General features: G+C 37.1%; 1 long non-coding RNA gene across 1 annotated transcript; it reads left to right on the top strand.

Annotated features, from left to right (window-relative positions):
* The first annotated feature begins 221 nt into the window (after positions 1–221).
* Positions 222–11,284, top strand: LOC125172048 (uncharacterized). Its single transcript, XR_007154573.1, has 3 exons — positions 222–614; positions 5,228–5,318; positions 10,748–11,284. It is a non-coding gene; the product is annotated as an uncharacterized LOC125172048 (long non-coding RNA).
* The last annotated feature ends 1,129 nt before the right edge of the window (positions 11,285–12,413 follow it).

Here is a 12,413-nt window from a genome sequence, read left to right as displayed (position 1 = left end):
GTAAATTAGACATAATCTATTGCACTACAGGAACTTAATAATTGAGTTAAATGTGTGGAAAAACAGCATAAAATGTGTCAAAAATACATACATTGGGGGAGAGTAATGTGATAAGTAGAGCAAAATAAGTAGCAAGTGAAAAAAAACCTGATACATGGGTATTATGTTTTGGAAGCACTGCTTTGAATTATGTTTCAGAAACATGGCACGGTGGCTGCTGTTAATGTGCTCCCAAGATCCTCTATATAGGGCAAGAACACCTACACTCAGCTATTGACTATTGGCTCATAATCTCCCCTTTGCAGGAGCACTGCCCTTACCTGGAATGAAACTGCCTCCCAGAGGACTTTACACCACCACAGCCAGACCCCATTGCCACACAGACTCTGGGATACAAAGACCACTCCCTCACTCCTACTGCCTCCTGCTGGAACCCTAGGTCTCCTCATGAGAGTATTTCTTTATCACTTCCAAAAGGGTGACCCATCTAAGGCTCTGATTGGTGAAATCCTGACCTACAATGGTGCCAAAATGATTCTTGAAAGCCAACTGTAAGAATGGAGTGGTGAAGGTGACTCACTTGTTAGCAAGATGGCAATAAATATCCCAGTAAGGTAAGTAAAATATCAGGAGGGCCTGGAATGCTGTAACACTGATGCCTCAGACTGTCACCAATTAACGAGAACAGACCGTTGATGAAAGGGAATTCTCTAGCTGGTGTAACATTTCTAACGTTTCAGGTATCATGTATATGGTAATTATAAGGACTGTGGAATGTGATGTTTGTTGCTAAGTGTCACTGATGTATTGAAAGGAGAAAATGAGAGACCCACATCTTTGATCAGCCTTGTAGGAGGGTTGGAAAGCCTCCTGGGCAGCCCTTTTAGAGACTTATTGCCCACAGCCAGACAACAGACAAAGCTGAAGATGAGACACAGAACCTAACTGTAAACCTGGGAAATCTGTAAGGAAGATGGAATTTTAGTCTAGGCAAGTATCCTAGGCCAAAAACCGAGCCTTAATGAGAAAGGAGTGGGGTCCTGAAACTTAAGATTGGGATATCTAGATTGATGTACTTGAGATTCACCTCTTAGCTTTAATACTAGCCAACTCTACCTGCACCCCCACACCCCCACTAATGGAGAGGGCTCAAATGAGGCAGATGCCTTACAAAACAATGCTTGTCCTCCTTGGAATCTGCCTCCACTCCTACCCTCAGAGCCATGCATACTGAGAGAAAGAAGGTTAAAATGTTTGCAGTGAAATCATTTTCCTAGTTAGAGAAATGTTTGCATAAAAATAAGCATTTGAGTTAACAGTATTTATGTTTAAAATGCAAAAATCACTATGGGAAAGCAGACCCTTATTTATTATATTTGATATGAACCATGTTAATCAGGCCAGCATTAAGCAAAACCTCACTGCGAAAGAGCTTGGCCTACTAAGGGAGGAGATGGATTATATACCAAAGGAGCCGCAAGATCTGGCTAACATGTATCAGCAGGAAAAAAGAAAATGTGCCCAGCAGTGTATTCTGAGAGAGCTGGATCAAAGACTAAAAGCTGAAAAATGCAGTATTTTGGTATGAGAACATTCTCTCACAACACAGGATTAACACCCTGGCAAGGGGCTTGGAAAGTATTCCTAATATACTGTTTGGCTGACTCTTATAATCTTGGAAAATTAAATGGCCCATGCTAAATAAAGTACAGAAGCTAGAAATCTCTGACAGACTGGAGTCAAGGATTTAAAAAAAAAAGGCAAAAAGAATTGGGTATATTAGACTGGGTCCACCATAAAATATTGGAAACCCACAAAATGACTGTTTCCCAAGATGGAAAAGGTATGTGTTTATAAGGAGGACACCAGTATCACTGAGAAACTCAACTGAGGTTGTCTTCTCTCTACAGGGCTGATGGGAGGACATGCTATTACAGACACATGCTCTCTTGTATCAGTGAGATGATAGGATCCCAGCATAACAAAAGCCAGGTGGCAGCACTTCTGTGCCAGAAATGATGTGAATGTAATTACCAAAATGGGCAGGAAGGTCAGGATACCAGCCAGGGGCAGGCACCTGGCTCACCATGATCTATGGAAATGCTCATAGAACATGATGTTCCCAGGTCAGAACAAATAGGTAGCCAGAAGAAGTACTGAATATATATTTACATGTATCTATCTATCTATCTATCTATGACTCTATCATCTATCTATCTAGATGTATATGTATATATAGATATCTATATATAGATATAAATACATATTTAAAGTAAATAAGCAGAATGCTGAAATCAACTATCCAGTAGGAGTCAACATCCTTTGCCTAATGTCTAGAATTGAGCCTGTGATCATGTGATCAGATATAGAACTCATTGACTAAAGGAGAGGTTGTGTCTCCTTAAAGAAAGACCTTATAACAAAAGGTGGATGGAAGTATATGCTATTGGTGCCCATTCCCTGGGCCAGTGTGCCCTCTCCCCAGATACTGGGAGCAGTGGGGTTTCTGAGGGCTCATAGCTGCCCCTTGTTCACAGCATTGGCTTTGGAGAAGTGGCAGCTGTCTTGCTCAGGAGACCATTTGCCTTCTGCTCCCCAACTCCTGGGGCTGTCAAAGGCTACTGACTGACAAACAGGGTACAAAGGGCTGGCCCCCTTAAGTGTGTGGTACAACTGATACTCCAAGACACAGCTAGTCTCCAACAGAGACCACATCTTGATAGGTGCCCTATTTTACTTCCCTCTCATTCTTCTCCTAAAAGTGTTCCCTTGCTGAATCACTTTCACAAGTGATTTCAAAAGTCACTATATCAGTCTCTTCTTTTAGAGAAGATAATTTTAGAACCAGGTTCAAAATGAAAACCTATCTGGTGTCAGGAGAAGAGACCTGATGGAAGGTTTTTTTGTATCTTAAGAATCCCTCTGAGTGTTTGGTACACAGTTGAGGGACAGCAAAAACAAACTTGGTTCTCCCATTGCTAGAGTGTGCAATGATAACTCCTCTATACACTTGTTAGTTCCATCGTCTGTGAAATTGGGATGGTAATCCTGTATATAGCATAGTGTACACATTATAGGGCCTGGCTCAGAATACGTGTTCAGTGCATGGTAGCTATTTGTATTATTTTTAAATAGCTCTTTGACACTATTTCTGCATAAGACACACCATAAGTTTGAATATTAATAATAGTTTCAATTTTAAATGATGCTTATCTATGTGCTGGGCACTGTCTTAAAGCATTTACATGCATTCATATAATTTTCTCAGATACTCTATGAGATTAGTATTATTTATATTTATATTTTGCATATGAGGAAAATGAGGATGAATGGATGTATGGCTTGCCCAAGTCCTCACAAGCTGTGAGCGGTGAAGAAGGGATGATAACCCAAAACCCTGATTAGAGAGTCCACACTCTCAGCCACTACACTTTACTGCCTCACTGTCATTAATCCTAATGATGATGAAAACAAAATTTAAGAAGTACCTAATTTGAAAGTAGATAACATTTTGAAAAAGAAAATGTATTTTGTCTCCCTTGATGCCATCATCATTTTCCTTAACACCTTTTTGTGAGTATTCAATCATTTGGGTAGACTGAATTTTCAAGAAAAAAAAAATCCCAGTAAATACCTTTTATTTTTACCATTTGGTTCCTATTATGATGCAAAAGCGATTTGGATGGGAAATATGGGGCGATTATGTTTTATCAGAGGAAATGTGAAAACAGCTTGGTGCTAAATCTGCTTATATAAGTCATTTATTTTCTATATAGAGTTTGATCCTTTACAGAATCTTTCTTATTGTGAAGACTAGCTTTTCAGAACTATTTTGTGTTTTGATTTGTAGGAAATTCTTTAAATAACACAGGAAAGAAAATGCCGTCTTTGATTTCTGTGTCTTTTTTTTTTAAGTTCCTTTTCATGATAGAAACTAGAAAGCTGATGGTTTAAATTATATAACTCACAATACATTTGTGGTCAATTTCATATAATCCACACATTCTCCTAGTTCTACGTAAAGTATACTTATTGAAGGCATAATTGTAATAATAGCTTAGTGTGTGCATGCCATTATGCTAAGCAGCTAGCCTAACCCTCAGTTTACAATGAGGAAACTGGGCTCTGAGGATGCAGGAGACAGTCAAGACATTCTGAGGGGCAGCACAGAAACTCCACACAGGGACTAGAAGACATCAAAGCCCATTCTCATTATAATCAATATGCATGCCATTTCCCTGAAGGGACAAGTCAGAATCATTTGATTTGGGGGAAATGTAAGACATGCAGGAGACATATGGAGAATTTATGAGTAGGAGAGGAAATATATTCTGTGGTAATTATCTTATGCTGATTGACAGGACTAAAAGAATTCAGATAAATGCTTGTGATATGTGAGCAAATTCCTTTCCAGCGATTCATTATTATAGGAGGCAACTTTATTTATGTATGTATGTATGTATTTATTTATGTATTTATTTATTTATTTTCATGTTTATTTATATTTGAGGGAGAGAGAGAGAGACAGTGCTCAAGTGGGAAAGGGGCAGAGAGAAATGGAGACAGAATCTGAAGCAGGCTCCAGGCTCTGAGCTGTCAGCACAGAGCCTGACACAGGCTCAAACCCATTAGCCATGAGATCATGACCTGAGCCAAAGTCTGGTGTTCAACTACCTGAGCCACCCAGGTGCCCCTATAGGAGGCTTTAAAAGCCCACACATATAGTCAATTCAATTAAGAAAAATCAATCAGATTGTTATTGTGTAGATTTAGAAGAAGGACTAAAGGCAGTGTGCATAAGAATATTGCATGGAATCAGAAAGACTTGGATTTAAATTGTGACCTTTTACCTTGTGATACTTCCTAACCTACTTGTGCCTATTTTTCCTCTTCTGTAAAATAAGGATAATATTGCCTACTACCTGTGGTTGTGGAGAGTAAGATCATGCATCAGGCACATGATAATCTTTGCCACCATCATTAGCCAGATTTTTATATCGATTTTATGACTTTAATACAAGAGTTCAGTATTTTCTTTTTCTGTGCTAATGATAATGACATTATCCAGTCATTATGATCACCAAAGTAAGTAGGTTAAAACCACTACTTAAAATAGACTTTGTTACTTTAGTGCCTAGGAAGGTATTTGCATTAGTTTCCTAGTGTTGCTGTACAAATTACCACAAACTAGGTCATTTAATACAGCTGAAATTTTATTCTCTTATAGATCTGGAGGCCAGAAGTCTGAAATTGAGGCGTTGGCAAAATTATGCTCTCTCCAAGGACTCTCGAGGAGGATCCTTCCTTGCCCCTTCCAGGTACTGGTGTCTCCAGGCATTCCTTGGCTTGTAAATGCATCCCTCCAATCTCACATGCCTGTCTTCTTCTATACCTATGTCCAAATTTCCCTCTTCTTATAAGACATTAGTCACATTGGATTAACCACCTTCAGTATGACATCATATTAACTAATTACATCTGCAATGATCCTATTTCCATATAAGTTTACATGCACAGGTACGGGGGTTAAGAATTCATCATTTCTTTTAGGTTCAACCTTTACTAATACTCAAGAAAAAGAGTGATTTTAAAAATCGTCAAGTTAATAATTCTATTTCAATGAACCTAGCATTCTCCCTAGTCATACCAATCCTTGAATCAACCTAACATGACATCAGTCTCACTTCTCCTTCACTTCAGACTCCCTTGGTCTTACCATTATGGCTATGGGCTTCTCTTAGACCACATGTTCTTCTGATAGCTACCTTGCATCACACATTCTCTGGATTATCCCTTTGTTTGGCATGTTCTAGGATATTTTTGTCCAAATTATTCATTCAGTGGTATGAATTACTAATGCAGTCATAGTGTTGTGTCATTTGCCAATGTCTCAGGATAGGTTATTTATGGATAGATTTTTATTCATCATCAAAATAGTCATTTACAGAACCTCAGATGATACAAAAATTGACTAATTTTCTGAAAATCACATGCAGACTATAGGGGATGTTATTGGTAAAAATAAAGCTCAGTAAATCATAATATTGCCACAAAGCAGTGTCTGCCTATAAAATTTCCTGCTGTCCTTCATTCTTTGATATCATTTTCTTATTCGCTGTTTGTATATGTTGTGGAATAGATGTACATATATTTATGGCTTCTATAAATTTTCTGTATTTATGTAACTTTAGTACAGACTGCTGAACAGTAGTACAGATAATATTTTTTTTGTACTAAAACAAATTTTAAAACTAATTCTGGGGTAATTGAGATTATTGTCTCAAGTAAATAAACTATTTAGGGAAAACAATTTTTATTTTCTTATGTTCAAAGTATTTTTTTTAGTTTTTCAAGTATTTTTAGTGTCATGTAAGCATTTAAAAAAAAAAAAGTTCATCCAACAGATATTTGCACATGCACCATGGCAAGCATTTGAGTTAAATACATAAATACAAATACATAAATAAGTGTCTCGACCCCAAGGAGATTAGATTCTAAGAGGGGGAAATATGATGATGTAAACTACAAACAACAATATATTAGAAGACATAATGAAACTGATGCTATATAGAGATATAGGTACTGTAAATTAACCAGGCAGTTTCAAGTAGAAGGAAACTTTGAGAGTATTTGCAGGATGAATGGAATTTCCTCCTTCCTACTTCAGGGGGAAGTGCCAGCATGAAGTCAAATATTCATTAAATTTATCAAATATCTATGAAATGGATTTTATGGGCAATAATCTTTCCTTGGTGTTGTTAGCTAATGAAATGAATTCGAAAAAGAACTTGCTCTTAATGAGCATTTAACCTTTACAAATATGAAACTATTCAGCTGAAATAATTATAATTAAGGAAATAATCTTTTAGGGACTGTATATCCAGTTTGGACAAAAAAAAATTGAATTCAACAAATGGTAGTGCAATTTTCTACTTCATTTGCCTATTGTATTGCAACTTAGGTAGGACATTTTATTATTATTATTATTATTATTATTATTATTATTATTTTAGAGAGAGAGAATGCATGCAATAAGGGAGAGGGGCAAAGGGAGAGGGAGAGAGAGAACCCCTAGCAGGCTCAATGCCCAGCATGGAGCCGAACATGGGGCTTGATCCCACAACCTTGAGATCACAACCTAAGCTGAAATCAAGAATTGGGCTCTCAACCACTGAGCTACCCAGGCACCCCTAGATAGGATATTTTATAATGGAAATTATTTGTTTTGACTTGTAGTGATGCTAAACAATGATGTTGTATTACTGCCAAATAGATTGCTTTATCTCTGTTTGTGGTTGAATTTATGTTCTTAAACATGGGACCCTGTGGTATGTTTAACTTTTGTGGTTTTTCTCTTTCTCCATTTTTTTTAAGACTCAGCTAAGCCATTGTTCCCCAATCCCACTGTCCAGTTCATTTTTCTCTTTAAATCACTTTGTTCACAAATCTGTATTATTTGATATTTTTTGCTCTATTTATTTATATATCTGTCCTTATCAGATGGTGATTTGTTATAGAATATACATTTCGTTTCACTTGATAAGAATACTTTCCAAACAGTAAAATTATGACTCTCATACAAGTAAAAAACAAATATGCATCTGGGTGCCTGGGTAGCTGTCAATTAAGCATCTGACTTCAGCTCAGGTCACCATCTCACAGTTTGTGAGTTTGAGCCTTGCATCTGGGCTCTGCGCTGGCAGCACGGGAGCTTGCTTGGGATGCTCTCTCTCTCTCTCCCTCTCTCTCTGCCCCTCCCCCACTTGTGCTCGTGCTCTCTCTCTCTCTCTCTCTCTCTCTCAAAATAAATAAGCTTAAAAAATATATAAACATGTATCAAATGTTTTTTTTTAACTCATTAGTTTAATGAGGGGACAAGTAAAAGCTAAAACTGGTTCAAAGGAGACTCGAAAAACAATATTCATATAGACCATTGGGAATATGACAATGAATTTGCTAATAGATAAAAAACTGGTCACTATCTTTGGGTTGGAAATTAATCTCCATGGGCCAAATCTTATCTTTATGGACAAGAGTTATATCTATTACTATCAGTTTTTTACAATTTACAGAATTGTAAGACCCCTATGCAAGAGAAGCCTCAAGACTTCTATGGAATCAGATAACCCGAGAAGGGTCTGCCAGAAAATGCTCTGCTTTCTATTTAACCTCTTTGCCTCTTTCAAAAGTTTCAAAGGTTTTTGCAATGATGCACATACCCCCTTGTGCAGTAGTCAACTGATAATTTCATTGTTGAATAAATGTATTATGCTTGTTTAGCCTCTTTCCTAATCAGGTAATGAGAATTCTACCTAAGGCAGCTATAATGTAGTAAAAAAAGCCTTTGAACTGGTGCAAAAAGAGGTGGAAATCTGGCTGGAAGTCCCGGCTCTGTCATTATGTATTTATGTGATACAAGGAAAATCTTACCTTCTTTGAGCTATATTCATTTTGTCTATAAAGTAAGGATAAGAAAAATGAATTCTGAAAACTTACTTTAAGAATGTAAGATTAAAAATGTGAAAATGTCTAAATTGTAAAGTACTATCTGAAAGTGAATTGCTGTTTTTATGTTATTTACTACCAGGGTTTCTCTGTGGATGTACATTGCTTCTATTTTTTTTTTCTTTTTTTTATCCACTAGTGTGCTATTAACTAGATTGCTGTGAGAATGATCCCTCTCTGGGTGAAAAATCTAACAAATGCGTCTGCATTTAACTGTATTTTTAACTCCATAATAATCCGAGAATAACTATTTGCTCTTTTGGAAGTTTATCCAACCTAAACACGTGAATTAAAGCTTTAGAGATGTATCTTCCTCTTTACAGAAGATTTCATGCTATGAACAATACTTTTAAAGATATCTAGGCTTCCAGCTCAGTTTGCACTCTAATTAGGGAGTGCTGGGATATGATTTTCATTGTGATCTACTTTGGAAACTATTTTAGTGAAAAGAATAATTTTCATACATTTATTCTTTATGCCAAGTTTAATGGAGGTCTTCACACAGCAATCATTTTGTTTTAAGAAGGAACTCGATTTTTGATCTGTTGTATACCTGCTGGTATCTGTGAAATGCTGTTTTCTCTGGTGTCCTAGTTTTATTTTTTGGCTAGTTACTAATGTGAAAGGTGTGGAGCTGATAATGTTTTAGAGATTTTAAATAAAAATGTAAAGGCTCTTGATGCAGAATATCCATGCTGGATCTGGACAAGATAGTTTTGAAGGCTTTTATCTACAAGAATCCTTTTATGGTGAGGTGATGAGTTGGAAAAAGGAAGATGATATGAAAAGAATTCAAAAGAAGATAAAACAGAAAAAATGCTGGTGAATAGCAAACACTAAATGCCTGCTTGATTAGTTCATGGGTTTACTTTTAGGTCATTATATTTTAATGCCATGGATCTCTGGCTTTTCTCTTCTTGTCTTTTCCTTCATTTGTGTACTGATATCTATGCTGTTTCTCATCGTTGACAAAAAAAAAGGGGAACAGGGGTCTTAAGAAGTGGAAATTTAATTTGATTGATGAGAGAGAATATCATCATAAATATTATTCCATGAGGGGCACCTGGGTGGCTCAGTAGGTTAAGCATCTGACTCTTGGTTTCTGTTCATAGGCTGGTTTGATCTCACCGTTTCATGACATCAAACCCCACACTGGCTCTGTGCTGGTGGTATGGAGCCTGCTTGGGATTCTCTCTCTCCTCCTGTCTCTGCATCTTCCCCACTCATGCTGTCTCTGTCTCTCTCAAAATAAATGAATAAAAAAATATATATATATATATTTATATATATATTTATATATTTATATATATTTATATATATTTATATTATATATGTATTTATATTATATATATATTTATATTATATATATATTTATATATATATATATATATTCCATGAAAGTGTTACAACAGAGAGAAGTGATAAAAAGTCAGTGAGAAATTTAGTCACTCTCTATTCTTTCCTCTGTGGATCCGCAGTGATGTGCAATGAAAAGAAGGCTTAACTTTACCTCATGTTCGCTTAGCCCTGAGACCACTGCCTAAACTGAGTTATACTAGTAAAGTAAAGGCTCAAAAAACTGACTCTAGTAGCATGTAGCACACAATTTTCCCTTTTGGCTTCTATTTTTAGCAGATTCTCCAAAAGCCAATTCAGTAGGTGTGAAGTACCCTCACATACTGAAGTGAAAATTTAAGGTTACCTATGAAGGATGTTTAAATAAATTTTGAAACCAAGTTCTGCCACTTGAGGTTTATCACTCACCATCTGTAATAAAGGAGATGGTGTGGAATGCATTTGTGTGGTAAAGCTGTTGAGAAGATCTATTAAGAGAGTATAGGAAGTGTTCTGGGTGGTCCCCCTTTCCTTGAAGAAGGACAAGCTGGTGGAGCAAGGAAGTCAAGAGAAGCTTTGACATCAGCTAACACTCAGAAAATGTCATCAACATGTACTGGTACTCACGTGCAAAATGGCATGTGAGCTAAGGCACTACATTTGGAGCAATCATTAATTCATTATATTTTTGCGATGATTAGTTTTTTTTGCCAAAAAGTAACTAAATAAATTCTCCTTTTTGGATTGTGTTTCTAATGACCATGCAGGATAATACTTTTCAGCAAATAAAAATTAGTGATAAAGTTTTGTAAGTAGTTAAAAACTTATTTGAAATGTCTAGTCTATGATAAAGATTCAGTAAATATTTGTCGATTTATAAACAACATTTATCAATGTTGCAATTTAGATAGAATTGGCAAACTGATTGGATGGCCCAAGAAAGCCTATTTTCAAGGGATTAAGGAGCATCTCATGGAGGAATTTGTCCTAAGGGATGAAGGAGCCAGGGATGAAGATCGTAACTTTATAACACAATCGAAGTCCTCAGACAAAGTCCTCAGAAGCATGTTGGCTGCTATTAGAGTTCATGTAAGTTATTTTGGACCTATATCTGAATCCCGAGGAGGAAAGGAAATGTAAATAAAAACTTAAAAGTAGGTTTTACTTGGTTCTGAAATGCATCAGGGGCCCTCTAAAGACTACAAACCAAAGGGAATCATATTCTTCTCAACACCACTTATCTCTCTCCTGTCCTTGCTCTGAGATGAGATGGACCAACAGGAAGCTTTAGCACTCTAAAGGAGAGATACGCTGCTGAACAGCTGGACTGATGATAGCACTCATGGATGAGCACCCACGCCCCTGGAAACTCCATTAGGGAGAAAACAGGAATGTGCTTGGTGCCTTGCACGATGTTTGGAGACACTGGAACATTCCATCTAAGAGGTGCAAATTTGGGTATCAGCATGGCTTGAAGGATTTCTGGGGACTTGGAAGAGAACCAGAGACAGCAGGTGAAAGAACTTGCTTAATGTGGACACCTAGTTTAAAGTGGACTTATACATACGGCATAGACAGGTGAGGAATGAAAAAAACGCTATTTACCGAGAATAAGCTAATTTATTTAGAATTAGGATATTTTCCCCCCAAATCTCTCAAAGATATGTAGAGGTCACTTCATTTGAGTTGACCATAGGAAAATTTATTTTAACAGCCTGAAAGTGAATAAATTAGTCATTTTGTAAGTGCCATTTTTCTACAATATTTGCATGCTCAAAATTTCATTCTATTACACTTTCTTGTTCCACAAAAGAGGATTTATAAGGCAATAAAGGCCTGAAAATGCAATCTACCCCAGCCTAATATGCCACTCGTTTTTTTAAAAAAGGAAAAAGGAAAAGGCTAAAGCAAGCACCTGTGGCTCTATGCCCAAACGTTTTATGTCCTTGAATAAAGCTGTTGGAGATCAACACCTGCATGTTTTCCAACATGATCTCATTTTATAATGGGCATGCGGTGAGTATGCTGTGGTTCCAGGTGTCATTGTCTTTCCACTGTCTGGCATTCAGAAATGTATCATTTGCGTGACAAATGATTGTACCGGTTTTGGCCGGGAAGGGCCATTCTGCTGTGGGAAGATATGCAGAAAGGGACCTGCAGGTGAGGCCAGTTTAACATAACTCTTATCTGCTTGACTGGCTGCTTTTGGACTTCTGCGTGTCTGTGGGGTGGAGGCCCTGAACATGTTGGTTCATACTGCAGCTGTGGCAATAAACGGTAAGCTAAGAAGTTCCTGTTACTCTCGGAGTTAAATCCACTTTTATGTTACTCATCTAGCAGCCATTTCTGCTACATAAACGGAACAGACTATTTGTGGAAAATCTCAAAGTGGGTCAGTGATGACACATCTTAATATTCCTCTAGTTCTTTTGAAGTATTCATGAAAATTGAAATGCAGCCCCCCACGGAACTGCTCAAGCTTTGCACATCCATAATCCATCCGTAATACTTTCCTTTCTGCACTGCACGCTGGAAGGATAAAACAGTAAAACCAAAACCAAAACCCCTGTATC

This window comes from Prionailurus viverrinus, chromosome C1 (assembly GCF_022837055.1).
Source record: "Prionailurus viverrinus isolate Anna chromosome C1, UM_Priviv_1.0, whole genome shotgun sequence".
Lineage (NCBI taxonomy): Eukaryota > Metazoa > Chordata > Mammalia > Carnivora > Felidae > Prionailurus > Prionailurus viverrinus.
Note: the sequence above shows the minus strand (reverse complement) of the source record. Positions and strands in the feature narration are given on the sequence as shown.